The sequence below is a fragment of the Symphalangus syndactylus genome, chromosome 11 (assembly GCF_028878055.3).
Source record: "Symphalangus syndactylus isolate Jambi chromosome 11, NHGRI_mSymSyn1-v2.1_pri, whole genome shotgun sequence".
NCBI lineage: Eukaryota > Metazoa > Chordata > Mammalia > Primates > Hylobatidae > Symphalangus > Symphalangus syndactylus.
This window is the reverse complement of record NC_072433.2, coordinates 90,237,390-90,260,453: the sequence shown is the minus strand read 5'-3', so window position 1 is coordinate 90,260,453 and position 23,064 is coordinate 90,237,390. Positions and strand designations below refer to the sequence as shown.

The window sequence follows — 23,064 nt, the reverse complement described above, 5'->3', positions numbered from 1 at the left end:
GATGGCTCGTTATTTTGAGGTATGTTCCTTCAATGCCTAGTATTTTAAGGGTTTTCATAATGAAGGGATGTTAAATTTTATTGAATGCTTTTTTGTATCTATTGAGGTGATCATATAGTTTTTGTTTTAATATTCTGTTTATGTGTTGACTCACACTTATTGATTTGTGTATATTGGACCAACCCTACATCCCAGGAATAAAGCCTAATTGATTGTGGTGAATTAACTTTTTGATATGCTGCTAGATTCAGTTTGCTCATGTTTTGTTAAGGATTTTTGCATCTAAGTTCATGAGACAAATTGGTATGTAGTTTTCATTTTGCATTGTGTCCTTTGCCAGATTTTGGCATCAGGATGATACTGGTTTCATGGAATGAGTCAGAGAGAAATCTCTCCTCCCCAATTTTTCAGAATAGTTTAGTAGGATTGGTACTAGCTCTTCTTTATACATATGGTAAAAATTGATTAGGAATCCATCTGGAGTTCTAGAACTTTTTGGTTGGTATATTTTTTTATTACTGATTCAATTTTGGAACTCATTATTGATCTGTCTAGGGTTTCGATTTCATCCTGATTCAATCTTGGATAAGTGTTTCTAAGAATTTATCCATTTCCTTTAGATTTTCTAGTTTGTGCACATAGATGTGTCCATAATAGTCTCTGAGGATCTTTTGTATTTCTGTAGGATCAGTTGTCATATCACCTTAGTTATTTCTGATTGTGCTTATTTGGATCTCTCTGTTTTTCTTTGTTAATCTAGCTACGAGTCTATCAACCTTATTTATCCTTTCAAAGTGCAAACTTTTCATTTTGTTGATCCTTTGTATGTTTCTTTGAAGGACTCAATTTCATTTAGTTCTGCTCTGATTTTAGTTATTTCTTCTACTGGCTTTGGGACTCATTTCTACTTGATTTTCCAGTTCCTATAGGTACAATGTGAGATTGTTAATTTGAGATCTTTCTATCTTCTTGATACAGGTTTTTAGTGCTATACACTTTCCTCTTAACACTGCTTTTGCTATATCTCAGGTTTTCGTATGTTGTATGTCTATTTTCATTTGTTTCAAAAAATGTTTATGTATGCTTTATTTTTATATTTACCCAAAAGTCATTCAGGAGTTAAGTTGTTTAGTTTCCATGTTTTGAGAGTTTCTCTTGGTGTTGATTTTCATTTTTACTATGCTGTAGTCTGAAATGCTTGGTATGATTTCAATCTTTTTTGAATTTACTGATACTTGCTTTGTGACAAAGCATGTGGTCAATCTTAGAGTATTTTCTATGTGCACATGAGAAAAAAGTATATTCTGTTGTTGGTGGGTGGAGTATTCTGTAGATGTCTATTAGGTTGTTAGTCAACTGTTGAATTTAAGTTCAGAATTTGTTAGTTTTCTGCCTTGATGATCTGTCCAACGTTGTCAGTGCGGTGTTGAAGTCCCCCACTATTATTATGTGGCTGTTTACATCTTTTCCTAGGTCTAGAAATAATAGTTATAGAAATCTGAGTGCTCCAATCTTGGGTGTGTATAGGATAAATCTTCTTGTTGAATTGAACCCTTCTTCATTATGTAATGCCCTAGTCCTTTTTCTACTGTTGTTGGTTTAAAAAGTCTGTTTTATCTGATACATGAATAGTGACCCCTAATCTTTTTTTCCATCTGCATAACAGATCTTTCGCCGCCCCTTTACTTTGAGCCTAGGTGTGTTATTACATGTACTATGGTGATATGTGTCTTTTGAAAACAGCAGAATGATGGGTCTGCTTTTTTTGTTTGTTTTTGTTTTGTTTTGTTTTTTAAAATAGAGACAGGGTCTTGCTATGTTGCCCTTGCTGATTTCAATCTCCTGAGCTCAGTCAATCCTCCTGCCTTGGCCTCCCAAAGTCCTGGGATTACAGGCATGAGCCACTGTGTCTGGCTGAGTCTTGCTTTTTTAATCCAATTTGCCACTCTACTTCTTTTCAGTGGAGCATTTAGGCTGTTTACATTCAAGGTTAATACTGATATGTGGGGATTTGTTCCTGTGATAGTGTTGTTAGCTAATTGCTTTGTAGTATCAATTGTGTAGCTGCTTTATAGGATCCATGGGCTATGTGCTTATGCATGCTTTTGTGGTAGTGTATTGTTCTTTTGTTTTCATGTTTAGTGCTCCCTTAAGCATCTCTTGTAGGGCTGGTCTGGTGGTGGCGAATTCCCTTAGCAATTGCTTGTCTGGAAAAGAGTTTATTTCTCCTTCACTTATGAAGCTTAGTTTGGTGGGATATGAAATTCTTGCCTGGCATTTATTTTCATTAAGAATGCTAAAAACGGGCCCCCAATCTCTTCAGCCTTGTAAGGTTTCTGCTGAGAAGTCCCCTGTTAGTCTGATGGGTTTACTATCATAGCCTGATATAGTCCTTTTCTCTAGCTGACTTTGAGACTTTTTCTTTTGCATTGACCTTGGATAGTCTGATGACTGTATACCTTGGAGACAGTCATTTTGTACAGTAGTTCATGGAGTTCTCTGCATTTCCTGTGTCTGCATCTTGACCTGTCTAGCAAGACTGGGGACATTTTCATGAATTATATCCTCAACTGTGTTTTCTAGGTTGCTTACTTTCTCTTCTTCGCTCACAGGAATCCCAACAAGTCATAGATTTTACCACTTTACATAATCCCATATTTCTTGAAGGCTTTGTTTTAAATTCTGTTTTCTTTATTTTTGTCTGAGTTGATTTGAAAGAGCAGTCTTTGAGCTCTGAAATTCTTCTGCTTGGTCTAGTCTGTTGTTAAGGCTTCAAACAGTTTTTTGAAAACTCATGTAGTAAATTTTTCAATTACAGAAGTTCTGTTTGGTTATTTCTTAATACAGGTGTGTTATCTTCCAAATCTGGCATCATTTTTCTGTTTTCCTTGTGTTGAATTTCAACTTTCTCTTATATCTCTTTTAGTTTTTTTGTCATCAGTATTCTGAATTATTTATCTGTCATTTCAGACATTTAATGTTAGGATCCATTGCTAGGGAGCTAGTGTGATCTTTGAAGGTGATGAAACACTGGCTTTTTGTACTTCTGGAGTTCTTATGCTGGTTCCTTTTCATCTGAGGGAGCTGACACTTCTTTTTCTGAATTGTCTGTAATTTAGATGGAGCTTTTTGATATTTTATTCCTTTTTTTGCCTTGAGGTTATGACTGTGGTGGATGTTGTGTATGATCTGTTAAAACTTCAGACAAATTAAATTTAGCAGCGTTTAACTGAGCAAGAAAAAACAAACAAACAAACAAAAACCGATTCACAAATTCGGCAGCCTCCAGAAACACAGCAGATTCAGTGAGACTCCAGGGATACCTCATGGGCAGAACAAATTTATAGACAAGAAAAGGAAAGTGACATACAGAAATTGGACGTGAGTTACAGAAATAGCTGGACTGATTGGCGTTTGCCTTATTTGAACACAGTTTAAACACTTGGCAGTGTATGAGTGGTTGAAGTACGGCTGCTGGGATTGGCCAAGACTCAGCTATTGTTACAGGTGCATACTGCTAAGTTAGGTTGTCAATCTTGTCTACCTATTAAGTTAGATTACAGTTCATCCACAAGGACTAAACTACAGAAGTATGGAGTCCTTCTCCGGCCATATTAACTTTATTTTAACAGATCGATTAGCTTTGTTTCTGGATGCCGTTATGGGACCAGGGCTCTGTAGAGTTCCTTGGTTGCAGATAGCTTCATATGGTGGGTTTCTCAGACTTGCTTGGTGTAGCAGTGTATTCTTATTTGGTGTAATTCAGGCTGCAGTCCAGTAGATGGTGCTTAAGAGTAAGAGATGAGCTGGCAGGAGGCTCTTACTCTGCTTATGCCAGCCTTCAGCGGGGTGGAGGCAAAAGAAAAGCCCAAGCGCCCTCCTCACCTCTTCCCCATGCCACTTGTCTTCAGCGGAGGTGGAGCCCCTGGAAAAGCCTGAGAGGCACTTCTTTCACCCTACACTCCCTGGGTCCCAGCAGGAAGAGGCGCTGCTATGTCCACGAAAGTACACTGGGGAGGCTGTCTGGAAGTGAGAGATGACCCCCATCTCCAAGTCTGTTCCCAGGCTTTGGTGTTGTGCCCTTTGGTGGCTGTCACAGCACTCATAGTTCCTTTGACCCCAAAGGGACTTTGGCGGCCTGCACTCCCTCTTCCCTTAGTGGCAGTTCACACGGAGGGTTAGATCTCCAGGTGAGTGGGGTCCACCTCCCTCCTACTCCTTGCAGCTGGTGAAGCACTCTCCCTCAACTGACCAAGGAAGCAGTCTGAGGCACCCATCAATGACCCACACAGTCCTGCTTCAGGTCGCAAAGCTGCAAGTCATGCTGCTCAGTAGAAACGCAGTAGGCTTCTGCAATTCTCTTTCCATTCCAGTCTTGGGATGGGAGAGAGCCTAGTTTCAGCACCTACTGCTAGGGCACTCTCCAAACTCACTGCCCATTTCCGGCTGTGGGGACCTTTCCCTCGCTCCAAAGCAAATGCTCCAATCTCTGGCCCAAGACTAAAATGGCTGCCGTGGCTACCACTGCCAGGTTACCAAACAATGACTGACTTTGTATGAGCCCAGATTCAAAAAAGTGTCCTTGGCAGGGGCGATGGCTCACGCCTGTAATCCCAGCACTTTGGGAGGCCAAGGCAGGTGGATCACCTAAGCTTAGGAGTTTGAGACCAGCCTGGCCAAAATGGTGAAACCCCATCTCTACTAAAAATGCAATAATTAGCTGGGCATGGTGGCGGACGCCTGTAATCCCAGCTACTGGGGAAGCTGAGGCGAGAGAATCGCTTGAACCCAGGAAGCGGAGGTTGCAGTGAGCTGAGATCGCGCCATTGCACTCCAGCTGGACAACAAGAGCAAAACTCCGTCTCAAACAAAACAAAACAAAACAAGTGTCTTCCTCTCAGTCCCAGGTCTGGAAAAATGCCTGCAGCTTTTCCCAGTGTCTTTCCCTCTCGGTATCTCAGCCTCTCTCCAAGCTAGCTCCCGGGTTTGGCAGAAAAAGGGTGCTCTCCCTTGGCCTGGGCTGCACAGATCACTAGCGGAAAGGCGAAACGCAGGGGGAGACTGGCTATTCCTCTCACATACTAGGGCTTCACACATTATCCGCAGAACGCCGACGTGGGGGCTGCTTGCCCACCTCTCCACAGGGTCTGGGGTATCCTTTGCTATTCCAGTGAACTGCTGCTTCCCTTCCTCAATTAAAGCTCACAGAGTTGATCTTTATGCACTATTTTGCTAATTCCAAGAGGAGGAAGCACGCTGAAAGCCTCCAATCTGCCATCTGGGGCGCTCATGCTCCGCCAGCCATGTTGGGTACCTCCACCTCCTCCACGCAGGCCGCAGGCCAGTGTGGCTTCCTCCTGGCGCGTAGGTCCCCCACCCCTGTGACTTGGACCCAACCAAGGGGCAACTCCAGCTCAGGGATTGCAGGGCTGGGAGGGGGCTGCACGCAGTCTGTGCAGGAGCCTGAGGGCCAGAGGAGGCAAAAGAGGAAAGTGTGTCACAGACTGGGAGGGGCAGGGGAGAGACATTTGCCTTATTATGTTATAGTTATTTCTCCTAAAATTAGTATTTCTGTATTTGAAAGGTTTCAAATAGAACAACTCACCTTTACAACATCAGGAAACATGATTACTACATATCATTAATCTAATGTCAAAGCACATTTAAAAAAATGAGTAGGGCAAACATTCTTAGATCAATTTTTAATGCTATACCAATTATTTTCATAATAGTTTATATCTTTAAAATTAAAATACCTTGCAATTTACATGGCCATTTCTCAGTTTCTTCTAATCTTCAAAACATAATCTGAAGTATTCTTGTTCTCATTTTACAGCTGAGGAAATTGAGGCTCAGAAGGGTGTTTGCAACGTGTCCAGGCACATATTTAATAAGTAGCAGAGCCCAGATTGGAACCATGTCTGATTCTACTGCAGAGTCAACCTATTTTAAAGGCTTTCCTAATGTTCATGCTAATATCACTTTCTAAATCAACTTTCTTTCCCAAGAGATACCTTCATGAAAAAAGGATTTCATGGTCAAATAAGTTGTTGGTGGAGGGAAATATTGCCCATTAAATTTGCCATTAAAAGAATCACAGACATCATTTTTCAAGGCTGCGAGGATTCCTGCATTAATGAAGCCTTTCAACTTTGTTAAATCTAGGCTTATTCCTTGATTCCATCGATCACTCAACTTCTTTTTCCCCAGTAATTGCTACTAACACCAAGAGGACCTACATTAATAACTTTCTAAAAGAACAGCTTATTATCAACCATTCAAAAGGCCTGGGTGCTACCAACACTACCTGTGGGCAAGCAGTATTTCAGGCGTGAGTTTAGCAAAAATTAGAGCCAGAAAGTAGTCTTGAAATAACAGAAAATGTATGCCTTTGTTCTTTAGTTCTAAGTTAAAGGACATGGTATACTATAAATGCCATAAAAGTAAGAACCATTTCTAAACTTTTATCTGAGACATATAGTGCAATCCACTGTCAAAAATATGTGTTAGATACACATTTATTTCTCAAGTCAGTTTAACCATAAACAATGGTTTATAAGAAAACTGAACAAGTTAAGTCTACTTTTCCTCTCAGTAAGCAGCACAGCACTGGGGTATTCTGCTGCAGAAAGATCATTTGAAAAACCTGTTTTATGATTAAGGGACTTCTCAACATCATCACTCAATCACTTGGCCAATATCCCATATAGAGGCATATTTTCTTAAAGGGCCAGATGCAAACCAATGATATACTAGAGAGTATTTAAATATATTTGAAAATAAATTATCTTACAAATGGAGAGAGGAATAATTATTTTCTATGGTAATTTTCTGACAAATCAGTTCTCTTTCTGTTTTCTCCCTCTTTTCTATTCATTTATTCACCTATTTTTATTGATCCAAATTCTTTATTTCAGAACTATATAGTAAAGGAATATCAAGAGCTGAGCACAATGGGTAGAAATGGATAAGCGTCATGTACATCTTCTTTAGTGCAACAAAAGCACTAGGACATTTGGACAACCTCAAATATAATCCCTCATATAGATGCATATTAATTTGGCAGATTCTGCTCCCCTCCTCCCCACCAGAATGGAACAGAAAAAAATCCAAGAATCTCTATTACAGCACATTTCAGTCAACTCTTTTAGATAAGTATTTCATATTGGTAGTAGATTGTATTCTTGGCTCCATGAATCTTCTTTGAGTAACTGCTTGTGATAAAAAGTCAAAAACAATTTTGAACAATTCAGTTTGCCTCTAAACATTTAGTTCTTGCTTGCATGAGTGCCTAAATGTACATGCCCACCCGCCCAGCACCACAACTCCCCCACACACATTTGCCAAATTATTTCTCTTTCCAAAAACTGAATTCCTTTGGTAAGAAAATTTGAAAACCCAGAAGCCAGACAGAAAGTCTGAAAACAATTAAACTACTTGTAAACAACTAAATTATAGTGAACTTGGATTTAATCCTACAGTTTACACTCTACTGTCATCCCTAAACCTTGAAATTTCACCTTGCTGTAACTGATGTAACTTTGTACCTCAGAAAGAGACACCTAGCCTATTGTAAACTGCCACCCTTGAGTTGATTTCCTAGTGGCAATTTTTACTGATGGTCAACTTGTATTGTTGGAGCAAATAAATGCTAACAGCAGCTAAGGCTGAAATTTCATAAATGGCCTTTCACTTTCTTCCTTGAATTAGCCTAAGTGGTATCCTTTCACCTGTTCCACAGTATTGAAGAAATAATAGTATTTTACTTCTGTGATGTGCTTTGCAATTTGCCAAGCACTCTCTCATATATTATCTTATTGTTGCTTATCACACACACACACACACACACACATAAACACACACACACACACACACACCTGGCAAAGCATGAAAAGCAGATGCTATTCCCAGTTTTACCAATGAGGCAACTAAGGTTAAAGGAGGGTAAGCGGGCCGGGTGCAGTGGCTCACGCCTGTAATCCCAGCACTTTGGGAGGCTGAGGCGGGCGGATCATGAGGTCAGGAGATTGAAACCATCCTGCCATCCTGGCTAACATGGTGAAACCCCATCTCTACTAAAAAAATACAAAAAAAAAAAAAAAAAATTAGCCGGGAGTGGTGGTGGTGCCTGTAGTCTCAGCTACTCAAGAGGCTGAGGCAGGAGAATGGCGTGAACCCGGGAGGAGGAGCTTGCAGTGAGCCAAGATCGCACTACTGCGCCACTGCACTCCAGCCTGGGCGACAGAGCGAGACTCTGTCTCAAAAAAAAAAAAAAAAAAAAAAAGGAGGGTAAGCAATTTGCCCAGGGTTATGTACCAGTAGAGAAAAGGGATAAGACAGAGAAGACACCCAGATTCTCATTCAGTTCTCTTCCCATTACCACACTACAGTAAAAGGGTTAACTGCCTAGCCATATGCAGAAAACTGAAACTGGATCCCTTCCTTACACCTTATACAAAAATTAACTCATGATGGATTAAAGATTTAAATGTGAGACCTAAAACCATAAAAACCCTAGAAGAAAACCTAGGCAATACCATACAGGACATAGGGATGGGCAAAGACTTCATGACTAAAACACCAAAAGCAATTGCAACAAAAGCCAAAATTGACTAATGGGATCTAATTAAACTAAAGAGCTTCTGCACAGCAAAAGAAACTATCATCAGAGTGAAAAGCCACCTACAGAATGGGAGAAAATTTTTGCAATCTATTCATCTGACAAAGGGCTATATCCAGAATCTACAAGGAACTTTAACAAATTTGTAAGAAAAAAACAAACACCCCATCACAAAGTGGGCAAAAGATATGAACAGACACTTCTCAAAAGAGGACATTTATGCAGCCAACAGATACATGAAAAAATGCTCATCATCACTGGTCATTAGGGAAATGCAAATCAAAACCACAATGAGATACCATCCCATGCCAGTTAGAATGCCCATCATTAAAAAGTCAGGAGACAACAGATGCTGGAGAGGATATGGAGAAATAGGAATGCTTTTACACTGTTGGTGGGAGCGTAAATTAGTTCAACCATTGTGGAAGACAGTGTGGTGATCCCTCAAGGATCTAGAACTAGAAATACCATTTGACCCAGCAATCCCATTACTGGGTATACACCCAAAGGATTATAAATCATTCAACTAAAAAAAGATGTGTCTAAAAAGACACATGGACACATATGTTTATTGCAGCACTGTTCACAATAGCAGAGGCTTGGAGCCAACCTAAATGCCCATCAATGATAGACTGGATAAAGAAAATGTGGCACATATACACCATGGAATACTATGCAGCCATAAAAAAGGAGGAGTTCATGTCCTTTGCAGGGACATGGATAAAGCTGGAAACCATCATTCTCAGCAAACTAACACAAGAACAGAAAACCAAACACCACATGTTCTCACTCATAAGTGGGAGTTGAACAATGGGAACACATGGACACAGGGAGGGGAACACCACACACCAGGTACTGTTGGGAGGTTGGGGGCTAGGGATAGCATTATGAGAAATACCTAATGTAGGTGATGGGTTGATGGGTGCAGCAAACCACCATGGCACATGTATACCTATGTAACAAACCTGCATGTTCTGCGCATGTATCCTAGAACTTAATTTTTTTTTTTTTTTTTGAGACAGAGTCTTGCTCTGTCGCCCAGGCTGGAGTGCAGTGATGCGATCTCGATCTCGGCTCACTGCAAGCTCTGCCCCCCGGGTTCACGCCATTCTCCTGCCTCAGCCTCCCCAGTAGCTGGGACTACAGGCACCCGCCACCACGCCCACCTAATTTTTTGTATTTTTCGTAGAGATGGGGCTTCACCGTGTTAGCCAGGATGGTCTTGATCTCCTGATCTTGTGATCTGCTCGCCTCGGCCTCCCAGGAACTTAAGCATAATTAAAAAAAAGAAAGAAAAGAAAGAGTTAAGATGTAAACTGAATAAAAAACAAAAATGAACTATATTTCTTGAATGAAAACTCTTGGTACCCAGTCAAGTTACTTGAATTTTTGTATGCTAACTAAATACTGCTTCTAATTTGGAAAATACATCTTCAGTTATTTGTATCATGAACTACAAAAATCCCTAAGAACTATAGCCACATAGCAAGGTTTGAAAGTTAAACATAAAGTAATAAACGTGAGAGAGAAATGTACAGAGGTTGGGCAACTTGAATTCTTTTTCTAGTTTTTGTCACTGACTTACCGTGTTTCCTCTCTGGGTGTCGACTCTCTTATCTGTCAAGTAAGAACAATAATACATACTTTGCTAACTTCCCAGGGCTCTTTGTAGAACTCAGCAGAACAATTTATGATGCATCTAAAAAGAATGTCTCCATACAAATAAAGGGCCAGCAGTTGATTTGCTTGACTGTTTTTAACATTAATTTATTTATTTTAGAGACCGAGTCTCACTCTGTCACCAAGGCTGGAGTGCAGGGCATGATCTCGGCTCACTGCAACACGTGCCTCCCAGGTTCAAGCAATTCTCCTGTCTCAGCCTCCCAAGTGGCTGGGATTACAGGTGCCTGCCACCACGCCCAGCTAAGTTTTGTATTTTTACTACAGACAGGGTTTCACCATGTTGGCCAGGCTGGTCTTGAACTCCTGACATCAAGTAATCCTCCCATCTCAGCCTCCCAAAGTGCTGGGATTACAGGGGTGTGCTACTGCGCCTGGCCAGCATTTTTTAAATTGTGTGTTTTATTTCTGGTAAAATGTATAAAGTTCTGAAAATGTAATTACATAACTTTATGTTCCTTCCTGATGTTCTAATGACTACCCTCATCTATTCTATGATTTTGCTTCTACTTTTGTTTCTCATAAAGTTGTCATGGAAAGTGAGATGTACACTCAACAAAATATTTATTGGCTCATTTTTAGTGTGATAAGAATGAATCAGGTCACTAGAACTTACCATGTCTTTAAAAAATAATAATAAATCAGGAATCAAAAGTTTGGCATGTTTCAATCCGAACAGATTTTGTTACAAATTAGTCTCTTCCAACTGAAAACAGAAACAAAACTAGGAATATATTCTGTGCAGTTTTGGCAATTAGCTTATTAGTAATACAAGTAGAACAATGGGTCAATGAAACTATCTTCTCATTCATACTAGTTCAATGTCATATCTAAAAGCTGACAAGATTCCAGAAAGGTAAAATAACTTTATATATGGATTACAAAAGCCTGTTAGTGAGATAACTCATTTTTATTATAATACCAATTGTTAAGCTCTAGTTAGATGCAAAAAGCACTGTTCAACTTTCAAATGCTTAGCCTGGAGAGCCTGGGGTGTGTGCCATTTGAGAAAACTTAGAAGTAATTTGATACATAGCAATTTTCCAAATCTTGAGATTTTTCAAGGGTAGAAATGGTAAATATGGAATTATAAGTTTGTTAAGGAAGTTATAGAACAAGATATTGACATTATGGTGTCTACTTTCTTTTTTATTATTTTAAGTCATATTTACAGCTACTTTAAATTTTATTTCCTTTAACTTAATTTACTTTGCAGAATATTTTTGAGAATAAATATTATCTCTTAACCTAGAATTTGAGTATTGAGACTCAGATAGACTTAAAAAAAAAATTGGTTATCATGTAGAAGGCAATGAACATAACTAGGAGTTGAATTGTACTATTTTCAAAGCCCACACTCTTTCTACTATTCCATACTGTATCCTTTTATAGCTTTTCACCCCATAATTCTACCTCTTGTGATTTACTGTGATGAAATAATGTATCAGAAGAAAACAAACAGTGGGGTGCAGGGGAGGGGAGGGAAGGAAGGAATTTAAGTGCTTTATAATAAGGGACATTTAAACAAATTAGAGTACATCACTTAATGGACTATTATACATATTATAAAAAAATAAGATTTCCCATTAAATGAAGGTTGAACTTGTGCAATTTATCTATACTTCCTTCCCAAACCACTATACACCAAGAAAAAATAATATTAATAATAAGCTATAAAGAGAATGTGAATAAAAATAATATCACATGAGGGATGTCAACAAATTTTTGGAAAGCAGAAAGCTCACCACATTGTGATAATGAATTTAAAAAGCAGAGGCAACTGCAACCAAAAACACTGCAGACAGGGACACCAAAGAAAAGCAAAATGACTGCTCCAAGAAATGCCTAAAGGCTTGGGGCATATGGTAACTGGGAAGCAAGGATGGGATGGAACTTGAATGAAAGCTGTATAAAGGACATCAGTGGTTTCTAGGCTTACCCTTCCTCCTTCCTGGAAAAACACTGTGACCCTGTGGCCATGTGATTCAGAGGAAGGTATGGGCAGAGAATCTAAAAAACACATGAAGTAAGACGGGAAATTAGGGGAAGCAGCTTAGAGAGCATTTGGCCCAAACTGGAGCAGAAGGGAGGTGCCTCTGTTAAATGTTTTTTAAATGGCCTCAAGGGCAGTTTGGGGACACAAAAAAGATTAGAGAGTAGTCTGTCTTTTAAAATGTTTAATTTACAAAAGTTACAAATTCAAACTCTGTGAGCATTTAAGTTCAACTTAAAGATAACATTTTCTATTTGTAAATCCAGCAAATTTTAGTAGCTGGATCTTTTGACTGATATTCAGTCCCATTTTCCTGATGAGTTCATGATACCCGTTTAAGCACTTTAAACTGCATTATAAATGCTTTAAATGTCAGAAAACCATTCCTAGGTGCTCACGGAATTCTTATAATGCTAAAATAAATTAAACTTTATATGAATTTTAAATCAAATTAAATCAATTACGTCTTAAAATTAGAATCACAAGGCTGATCTGTTAGCTACAGTTGGCTAAATTTTTAAAAATATTACAATTAGGCGAGCTGTCATGGCTTATACCTATAATCCCAGCACTTTGGGAGGCCAAGGTGGGCAGATCACTTGAGGTCAGGAGCTCAAGACTAGCCTGGCCAACATGATGAAATCCTGTCTCTACTAAAAATACAACCAAAAATATCAGCTGGGTGTAGTGGCGTGTACCTGTAGTCCCAGCTACTTGGGAGGCTGAGGCAGGAGAATCACTTGAACCCAGGAGGTGGAGGTTGCAGTGAGCCAAGACCGTGCCACTGCACTCCAGCCTGGGTGACAGAGCAAGATTCTGACAGCAAAAAAAAAAAAAAAAATAGTTACATAAAAATACAAAAATGTAGTAACTCTTTAATGCAAGAAATATTGTTACTTTAGTTTGAGTCCCTTAAATATTGCTCTATTTAATTCTCAAGCTTCCCATTGTTAGAAGATAAACAACTCTTTCCCACTAAGGAATAAATTATGCTACCCACCACCACCAACACCAAAATTTTTGAAGCTACCACTTCATGCCATTATAGCAGCCACCTTTTCAGCTCAAAGTTTCTTTCCTTTTTTTTTAACTTACATTTTAGGCTCAGGGGTACAAATGCAAGTTTGTTATGCAGGTAAATTACATGTTATGGGGGTTTGGTGTAGAGATATTTCATCACCTAGGTAACAAGCATAGGTAGTTTTTCAATCCTTACTCTCCTTACTCCCTCCACCTTTACGTAGGCCCTAGTGTCTACTGTAATTCTTTGTGTCTGTGTGGACTCAATGTTCAGCTCCCACTTCCAAGGGAGAACATGTGGTGTTTGGTTTTCTGTTTCTGTGTTAGTTCGCTTAGGATAATGGCCTTCAGCTGCATCCATGTTGCTATTAATACAGAGCATATCATCTTATTCTTTTTTGGGCTTGGTGGTATTCCATGGTATATATGTACGATATTTTCTTTATCCAGTCTACCGTTGATGGACATTTAGGTTGATTGCATGTCTTTGCTGTTGTGAATAGTGCTGCGATGAACATACACAGGCATGTGTCTTTATGATAGAATGATTTATATTCCTCTGGGTATATACCCACTAATGGGATTGCTGGGTAGAATGGTAGTTCTGTTTTAAGTTCTTTGAGAAATTGCCAAACTGCCTTCCACAATGGTTGAGCTAATTTACATTCCCACCAACAGGGTATAAGTTTTCCCTTTTCTCTGCAACCCTGCCAGCATGTTATTTTTTTACTCTTTAACAATAGCTATTCTGACTGGTGTGAGATGGTATCCTGTTTTGGTTTTAATTTGCATTTCTCTGATTAGTAATGTTTAACATTTTTTTATACGCTTATTGGCCACATATATGTCTTCTTTGGAAAGTGTTCATGTCCTTTGCCCACTTTTTAATGGGGTTATTTTTTGCTTATTTAAGCTCCTTATAGATTCTGGTATCACACCTTTGTCAGATGCATAGTTTGCAGATATTTTCTCCCACTCTGTAGGTTGTCTCTTTACTCTGTTGATAGTTTCTTTTGCTGTACAGAAGCTCTTTAGTTTAATTAGGTCCCATTTGTCAGTTTTTGTTTTTGTTGCAATTGCTTTGGCCTGAGCAGGGACTGGATTCATGTTCTTACTGAGAGCATTGTTTATAGTTGCTATGTTAAGCATTCTATGACCCAAAAAAGGAGGTTGTTGTGTAGCATGAATGCCTTAGATTCAAAATATACATCATCTAATTCTTCTGCCTACTCATAGAAATCTTCAAGTTTGCCACGTCTACCTAATTGGCTATATGCCTTACTGGATTTTGAATATTTTTGGTCCTTTTTAAAATATAAATGTCTCCCTGCCTAACATTAGAAACTGAATTTTATGAATCCTTCATTCATTTCAAATTCTTTCAGTGGTTCTGTGTAGGACCACACAACTCTTAACAATAATAACATGACATTGATTGATTTCTGAGAATCTGCCATTGTTTTTTCCTAGTTTTTTGGGCCCAACTTCCATTAACAAGCAACAGGAGGAAATATTCAGGGAGAAAAAAAGATGCAAATGGTTACCTATAATGTTGAAAATAATACTGAGCTCTACTTTACACATTCATTGAAGAATCTAAAGAATCTGAAATATATATACAATGAAAACCAAATAAACAATTAATTCCAAGCAGAAACAAATATGGTATAAGAAATGACCATAATATACTACCTGGCTCAGCAATAACAATATTTACATAGCCATTAATACTATAAGCATTGATTAATGACTTAATAATATTAAATTATTGGAGGAAAAAGAGGAATAGTAGAGTTTAGAAGGTTAATTTCTTATTTACCAAAACAAGAAGTCAGTAAATAATATCTAAAATTGGTAAATCAAAATATAGATGTATAACATTATTATATAGAAACATGGTGGGAAATATCTGAAGAAAAAGCTAGTACTCTTAAAAGGAGATCCTTTTAGAAAATGGGACTTGAGGTAGGTGTGGGTATAGGTCAAGGGAAAAAAAGAGGCAAGGAACCAAAGCACTTTGACATACTTTGGTAGGTCACTTAATTCTCAAGCTTCCCATTGTTAGAAGATAAACAACTCTTTCCCACTAAGGAATAAATTATGTTACCCACCACCACCACTACCAAAATTTTGAAGCTACCATTTCACGTCATTATAGCGGCCACTTTTTCAGCTCAAAGTTTCTTTCCTTTTTTTTTTAATGTTTACTTTAGTTTCAGGGGTACAAATGCAAGTTTGGTATATAGGTAAATTACATTTGACCTTCCAGATTATATGTATATATTACTCTAATACAAATTTTAAAATTTTTAGAAAAATGCCAAAATTTTAAAGTGATATTTATGAACATTATAAATACTTTGTAACATGGGAAATATTGTCCAATATAAAGAATTTAGGAAAGACAAATTTTTTTATGATACAATGATTGCAACTACATTAACATGCCTAAGGGAAATACATAACTAAAAGGGTTAATGGAAAAATGAAAACAGTTTTACTTGGGCAATGAGATTACAGATGACTGAAAAAATTTTTCACTTTACAATAGTAGCTTAACATCACTTTATTTTACAAAGCTTTTATAACATACACAATAACATTTTAGAATACACACTTCCTTTGGGATTCTATTAGCATGTTATGAAAAATCTAAGAGAGTCTATTAAATAGCATCCTTATTTCCAGCAGTTTATACTCCAATATTATGAAATTCTTTAAGTTCCCTAAATTAAAGCCTTCCATTAAAGGCCAGCCCAGGCACATTTATGAAGTCATCATTGAATGCCTAACTTTGCTTTTAAAAACCTCTTCCTACCCCACTATCTTATTCTGTTCCCTATATGCCAGAATAACATACCACCAACTAGTTCCTCAGGCAACAATTCCCCTGAGATGCCAACTGTTTCCTGTAGTTTACAACTTGTTTTAAATTGTGAGAATGTCTTCAGTGTAGTTTCCTATTGTGGGAGTCATGTGTGTGCCCTGGATTGTGAAAGTGTCCTCGTGGTATGTTTTGGCATTTTATTTCTTTAATGGACTTATGGGGCTTATCAAGATAATGAGAGGGCATGAGATTTTATATTTGTGGTCCAGTCAAGACAGACCCTTTCCCGTTCCCTCCTTTGTGAATGGAGCCCAATTCCAGCAATCTGTCATGCATATAGTCTACAACCTAATCCCCTGTTGATCTCTTCCCCTAGCTATAATTCATGTTGACCAAAAAACCAAAACCAAAACCAAAACCAAAACCAAAGATTGAGGTACTTTTCATATCCCTTGGACAGGAAGACTTTAAGCTGGATTTAGCCATTGATTCCTTTTACATTCAGATAACTAGTTTTAATTCTTGCTTTTCACCTGTAACATATATTTCCAAAATAAATATTTTATCTAGATTTCCAAGTTTTTGTAACAAAGCAGTTAATTACGTGGGTTATTTTGCCATGAACTTTATGAATGCTTTTGAGCACTTGGTTCCTCATTAGAAAGTAAATTCCCCGGAAACAGGACTTTCATATTTGTATCATCAGGGCTTAGTGTAGTAACTGGTTTATAACTGGCATTCAACACACATTTAGAGAAGGAATGCCTGTTTTCAGGTCACTGTGAGAAATGCATATGATTAACTATGGGGTTAATGGCAAGATTAATAAAGCTGGCCTTCAAAGGGCATTTGCATTTTAGAAGGGGCTACCTATGTGTTTACCTGGGAGTTCTCTGAGCTTTCTCAATGATATTTTTTTTTTTTTTTTTTTTTTGAGATGGAGTCTCGCTCTGTCGCCCAGGCTGGAGTGCAGTGGCGCAATCTCGGCTCACTGCAAGCTCCGCCTCCCGGGTTCACGCCATTCTCCTGCCTCAGCCTCTCCGAGTAGCTGGGACTACAGGCGCCCGCCACCACGCCCGGCTAATTTTTTGTCTTTTTAGTAGAGACGGGGTTTCACTGTGGTCTCGATCTCCTGACCTCGTGATCCGCCCGCCTCGGCCTCCCAAAGTGCTGGGATTACAAGCGTGAGCCACCGCGCCCGGCCTCTCAATGATATTTTTAAGGTAGAACCTCCAAGGCTAACATTTCAAACACTAGATCTAGTCAGTAGGTGAGAGTTTTTGAGCAGATAAATTCCTCCCAAATTCCCACACCATACTTGGCAACCAACTTTTCTATGTATATGGTAGCTTCCTGGCTTCACCCAGTAACGTGAGGTCATCTGATCCCTATGATCACTCTAGTTTTCTAGGGACAATTTTTTTTGAGGGAGGAGTGGTCAAAATGAGTTATAATAAACTGTTAAGATAAAATGAGTATACAGTCTAGTCTTTCTCATAGGGTAAGTAATGTTTTTATTTGTGGTTGCAGCATTGGTCAGAATGGAGGGCAGAAAACAATAAGGAATTAAATATTTTTAGAATCACAACATTATGGACTGTAAAAGGTAGGTCAGAACCCAGATCTCACTTTATAGATTAGTTTTACAGATGTCAGTTTAAACAACCACTCAGACAAGGGTAATAATGCATATGATATGCAGTGGGAACACGAAACACATCCTATACACTCAGATTTCCCCTCACGGCCGTCTGCCTTTACAGTCTAGAAGACTACAGCACCTTTAAATATGTATACTAGTTGTATGTAATTTTTTTCTTGCAGCAGAAATATTTCCATAACTGTATTTCATTTTATTTAGGCTAATACAAAAAAATAGTTTGCATTCACAATATCAAACAAAATCCAGAACTAAATGTATTCTGGATAATAAGAAAAAGCTATTATGCAAATAAATTGTCTCATGCTGATAATTCTCAAAATTATTATAAGTATTATAATATTAAATGTATTAACCAAGTAAATTCCTCAAAAGAGCATCTGGGGAACAACAGAGCATGATAATGGGAATCAGTACTAACTTTTAAGGTTATGTTATTTACCTGAATAATTGTTCAAAAAACACTTGTTGACTATGAAAGAAAAGGGAGCTAGGAATAGTAGAGGGAATGGTAAAGATTCTACAGTCTCCCAGATATGTAGTGGTAGAGCTGAGATTAATACCCAGGTCTCCTTTCTCCCAGCTCCTTATTCCATCCATTAGAGCAGACTACTTTGCTCTTTTCTGAAGAGGCTTCTCAAAAAGTGTAGAGAAAAATCATCATAACCTCATGGTTAAACACAAATATTTTCAGAAGCACAAGGTTCATTGTCAAAAATGGAATTAAAGCATCTATTCAATGCTCTATCCTCTTGCTCAGCCTGTGGAAAGCATATGGTAAGATTTTCAGCCACATGATTCCAAACTAGACATTTATCACTTCTTACTGGAGTCCTGAAATTACTCCATGCTTTCCTTGAATTGTGAATCGATCAGTTTTCACTTTGAAAAGTAATTGCATTTCCCACTGGTGAAGTCAACTTCATTTGCTTCCAATATGAGTGTGGCTCATTGATTCTCTCTTTGTGGCTTTTACATCTATTTCACTGAGGAGGCAGGTATGGCAGTGGGACTTTCAAAAAGGCTTCAGGATGACCAGTGAAGAATCAGTTATATAAAATTGTGGTAGTTAATAACACTTGGGACTCCCAGGTCTCATTTTATTGTCATGACTTTTGAGTACAGGCATTATAGGACAAATCAGCATTTCTATGTGGCATGAAAAAAAAGTCTTAATGATCTGACTTCCAATTTATTCCCCACACATCAGCGATGCTGCTTTTTGATAACAGTAGAGCCTGTATTCTTTTGTTCTGTCTCACCCCTCCTCTGCTTTCTTTTCTCCTAATTTTTCCTTCATCCATCCATCCATCCATCCATCCACCTACCCACCTTTATCATCAAGCTTTCTATTCAGCATTGCCTAACTTAAGACAAATCTATGGCTTTTAAAAGCAGCAAAATACTTTCCAAAGGCATATTCATTTTTTCTTTTTTTTAAAAAAAAATCCTTCCATATATCAAGTACTCCTGAAGCAATAAATGTAGAATGACAAAAGAGACTGCTTTCCTTGTCAAGTTACATCTTTCTAACTGCTTTAAAATGGGTATCTAAACTATACATCCACTATCCTACCTGGGTCACACAATGGTACCACTCATACCACACACAATGTAAGACAGGTGGGTGGAAGGGTATCCTTGATTTTATTTAAATGCTTTTTTTTTTTAAACACTGCTTTGGGAAGAACTGAATTCTCTTATTTTAAAGAATTTTAAAAGGAGAAGATACTAGAATAACCTATATTTTTTTGGTTGTTGGGGGGTGTCTGTTAGATTGTTACTAGGCAGGCTGTTCCCGAGCATTAGCAGCTATCTCGTACATCTTTGACTATAAAAATGCTGAAGAGGCCTGGTTGATATCTGGACTATATACAACTCTATTACAACAAAAGAAAACAAATAGTCCTTCAAATTTGGTCTTCACTTTATAGTTTACCAAATATTATTTCATTTGATTCTGACAACACTACTGTTAGCAGGACAGATATTAACTTCATTTTTAAAATATAATTGAGATGGGCAGTCTAAAGAGAGGCAGCCTTCTTTTGTCCTTCCTCCTCCTCTTCCTTCTTGTCAAAGAATATTAACCACAAAAGAAATGATATCCAGTTTGAAAATGAAGGAGAAATCAGGTCTTAATTTTAAAAATTATCATCAAATATGAAGAGAAACATAAACTATCTTCAACAAAACTAGAAGACACTTTAACCTCAACCCCCAAATAGGAGATAGAGCTACCAGGTGCAGTAAAGGTCAGATAGCTCCACATCACAGCCAAAGTCATTAGACCAAAATACTCCAAAATAGATGACATAATCTGAGATAGGGAAAAAAAAAAAAACAACAACAGCTAGTTCCTTCTCTAAAACAATGGAAATGGGATGAGTGCCAGTAGTAGGGGATTTCCTGGATATTGTCTGGTACAGTGGCAGGAGGGGCAAAGCCAAAGAAGAAAATATATGCATGTTACATTGACAAGCAGTAGTCTGTAGACGTGGCAGACAGAAGGAAAGAGACTCCAAAGGTGGTAACCCTGTAGTTGCCAATCTTTGTTGACTGGAGAGAGTAAAAGGCTACAACAGCTCTCTCAGACCCACAATCCCGTCATAAGGAGATTCACTGTCACCTTGGTAGGATTGTGTGAGCTTAAAATGCCAACCTACGGCCGGGCATGATGGCTTATGCCTGTAATCCCAGCACTTTAGGAGGCTGAGGCGGGCAGATCATGAGGTCAGGAGTTTGAGACCAGCCTGGACAACATGGTGAAACCCAGTCTCTACTAAAAATGCAAAAATTAGCCAGGCGTGGTGGTGGGCGCCTGTAATCCCAGCTACTCTGGAGGCTGAGGGAGGAGAATCGTTTGAAACCGGAAGACGGAGATTGCAGTGAGCTGAGATCATGCCACTGCACTCCAGCCTAGGCAACAAGAGTAAAACTCCATCTCAAAAAAAAAAAAGAAAGAAAAAGAAAAGCCAACCTACCTACCATATGAAATTGCATTTAAGAAAACAACAAAAACAAAACAAAAACAAACAAACAAAAAAGAAATTGTATCAAATAGATGAGCCAGAAAGAAATTTATCTCATATAAAGGTAAGTAATACTTGAGAATAAACCTGCACAGTATTCATGCACAAACACTTCAAGAAAAGGAGAAATGGAACAAGCAGAAACAATTAGCAGATAAAAACCACTCAACAGGAAAGAATGAATCAACTGAGCACATGAAAAATGTGACCAAATATACTGTCATAACTCAAAGAACTTAAGGAAATAGAGTTCATAAAGAAATATAGTTGATCAGAAACATCATAGCAAAACAACCAAAGGAAATGCAACATAAGCTAACAAAGTTTAGAAAAGAAATGAAAAGGAAAAAATAATCAACCAAAACTGTGCAGTAGAGGAAAAAATACACTAATTGGATATTGTTCACAGCAAGGAGTCAACAGATAGGATCTAAATATATGTATACTTTAAAATTAAATATAATTCAAAATTATAGTGAAAGAAAAAACCACTAGCAGAACAAGCGAACTATAGCAAATGTGAATAACATAATGCAAGTGTAGTATACAGCGTACACTGCTGATTATGTATCCATTATCCACGCCCTCACTATATCCAAAATGATGACTTTGGTCATATATCCTTCTTTTCCACAGAATCATGTGCTTTAGGGCAGTGGTTCTTAACTAGGGTAAATTCTTCCCTCACAAAGGACATTTACTAATGTCTGGAGACATTTTTGACTGCCGCAGTTTGGAGGGGATGCTGCTGGCATTTAGGGTGAGGAGATATGTTCCAGGCCAAAGTCTGATGTATGATCTTTCAGGCCTGACCATAAGCAATTACAAAGGCTTTGCCTGACAGGCTTCGTAGGGGAAAGGTGCCCTTCCCACATGAGATTTAAACATAGCCAGTCTCTGGAGGGAGTTGTACCTGGTGCTCAGGATCCCCTGGGCTGGCCATGTCTATAAACCTAGCTGCATTCCTAGACCAGGTATCTCCATGTTGAGTCTTCCTTATCAGGGGGCCTTGGTTGAGACACTTTTCAGGTGCCTCTACAGAGACCTCTCTATCAGTGGGCCTTGACTGAGACACTCATCTCCACTCTGACTCAGTTCTTTCTACTCCTAGCCCTTCCCTGCTCCCTGTCCGCAGTCCTTGAGGTCCATAAGATGGCAGGAACCTTTTGTTCATTGCTCCTTAGCAGTGAAACAATTTCCTCTGCCTGCACTGCATGTCATCTGATTGACCCATGTCCAGTGCTAGTCCATGGTAGGGGAAAAATGGAATAACAAGGAGCTGGCACTACTTTCCTTTTTGGTCTCTTGCTTATAATTTTATCATATTAAGTGAATAAAGATGTGATTGTTATTTTCATTTCAGCTCATTACCTTAACTGACTCTTAACACTTCACAGCTAGGCACAGAGATCCTACTAGACATCCTGCTATGCATGGAACAGCTTCCTATGATGTAGAATTATATGGTCCAAAATGTCAACAGTGCTGATGCTTTTTGGGAAAACTGACTCCATCATCTGCTCTAGGGTCAGTAAGGTCATGGGAATCTCCTGGAGAATGCTATTTATCTAGGGGTGAGTAGATGATCAAATAAGTTGGCTCAATCACACTGAAGTAGATGGCTTAATATTAATATTCCAGGACTGGGAGAGAACTTCCCTCAATTTTTATTGTGTTGGACATGAACCAAAAAATACGTAGTCCTCACTGAAACCGACAGCAATCTTGTTAACACGAGAGAAAACAACTTTGGGATAAAGTTTATACTATGCCAGAGGTGACAAGGGAGGTCACTTGGGCTTTTGATGACAATATGGCTAATGCAACTGTGGCTGAAGCCAACCCCAACTTTGGACCTTCAGAAATGTGTAATAATAAATTTTCTTATGATTTAAACCAGTTTCAATTGGAATTTTCCTACTTGCAGTGGAAAGTATTGTTACAGAAAGACAAAAGAATTTTAAAGCAATAAAGCAAGCAAGCATAATCTAAAAGCAAAGATATATTACATAAAACAGACTAATCCATTAAGTAAAAGGGATCTTAAAATGGAATCACAAAGCAAAACCCACTATATACTATATTAAATAACCCAAAACAAAGTGACACAAATACCAAAAAGTAAAAAGATGATTATCAGGCAAATGCAAGCCAAAACAAAGCATAGGTCATAATCTTAATGTCTGACAATTTATAAAACAAAAAGTATCCAATGGACAAAAAGGACATTTT

The 23,064-nt window shown here is 38.3% G+C and overlaps 2 protein-coding genes across 6 annotated transcripts in view; one reads left to right on the top strand and one right to left on the bottom strand.

The window, feature by feature from the left end:
- Positions 1–23,064, top strand: part of GIN1 (gypsy retrotransposon integrase 1) — a 163,390-nt gene that overhangs the window by 18,789 nt on the left and 121,537 nt on the right. The gene's annotated exons all lie outside the window — the stretch shown is intronic.
- PPIP5K2 (diphosphoinositol pentakisphosphate kinase 2) overlaps positions 3,321–23,064 on the bottom strand; it is a 106,796-nt gene continuing 87,052 nt past the window's right edge. For all 3 annotated transcript variants that reach the window (XM_063612848.1, XM_063612851.1, XM_063612856.1), the window contains one exon: positions 3,321–9,887. The gene's annotated coding sequence lies outside the window, so the exon portion shown is untranslated. The remainder of the gene's footprint in view (positions 9,888–23,064) is intronic.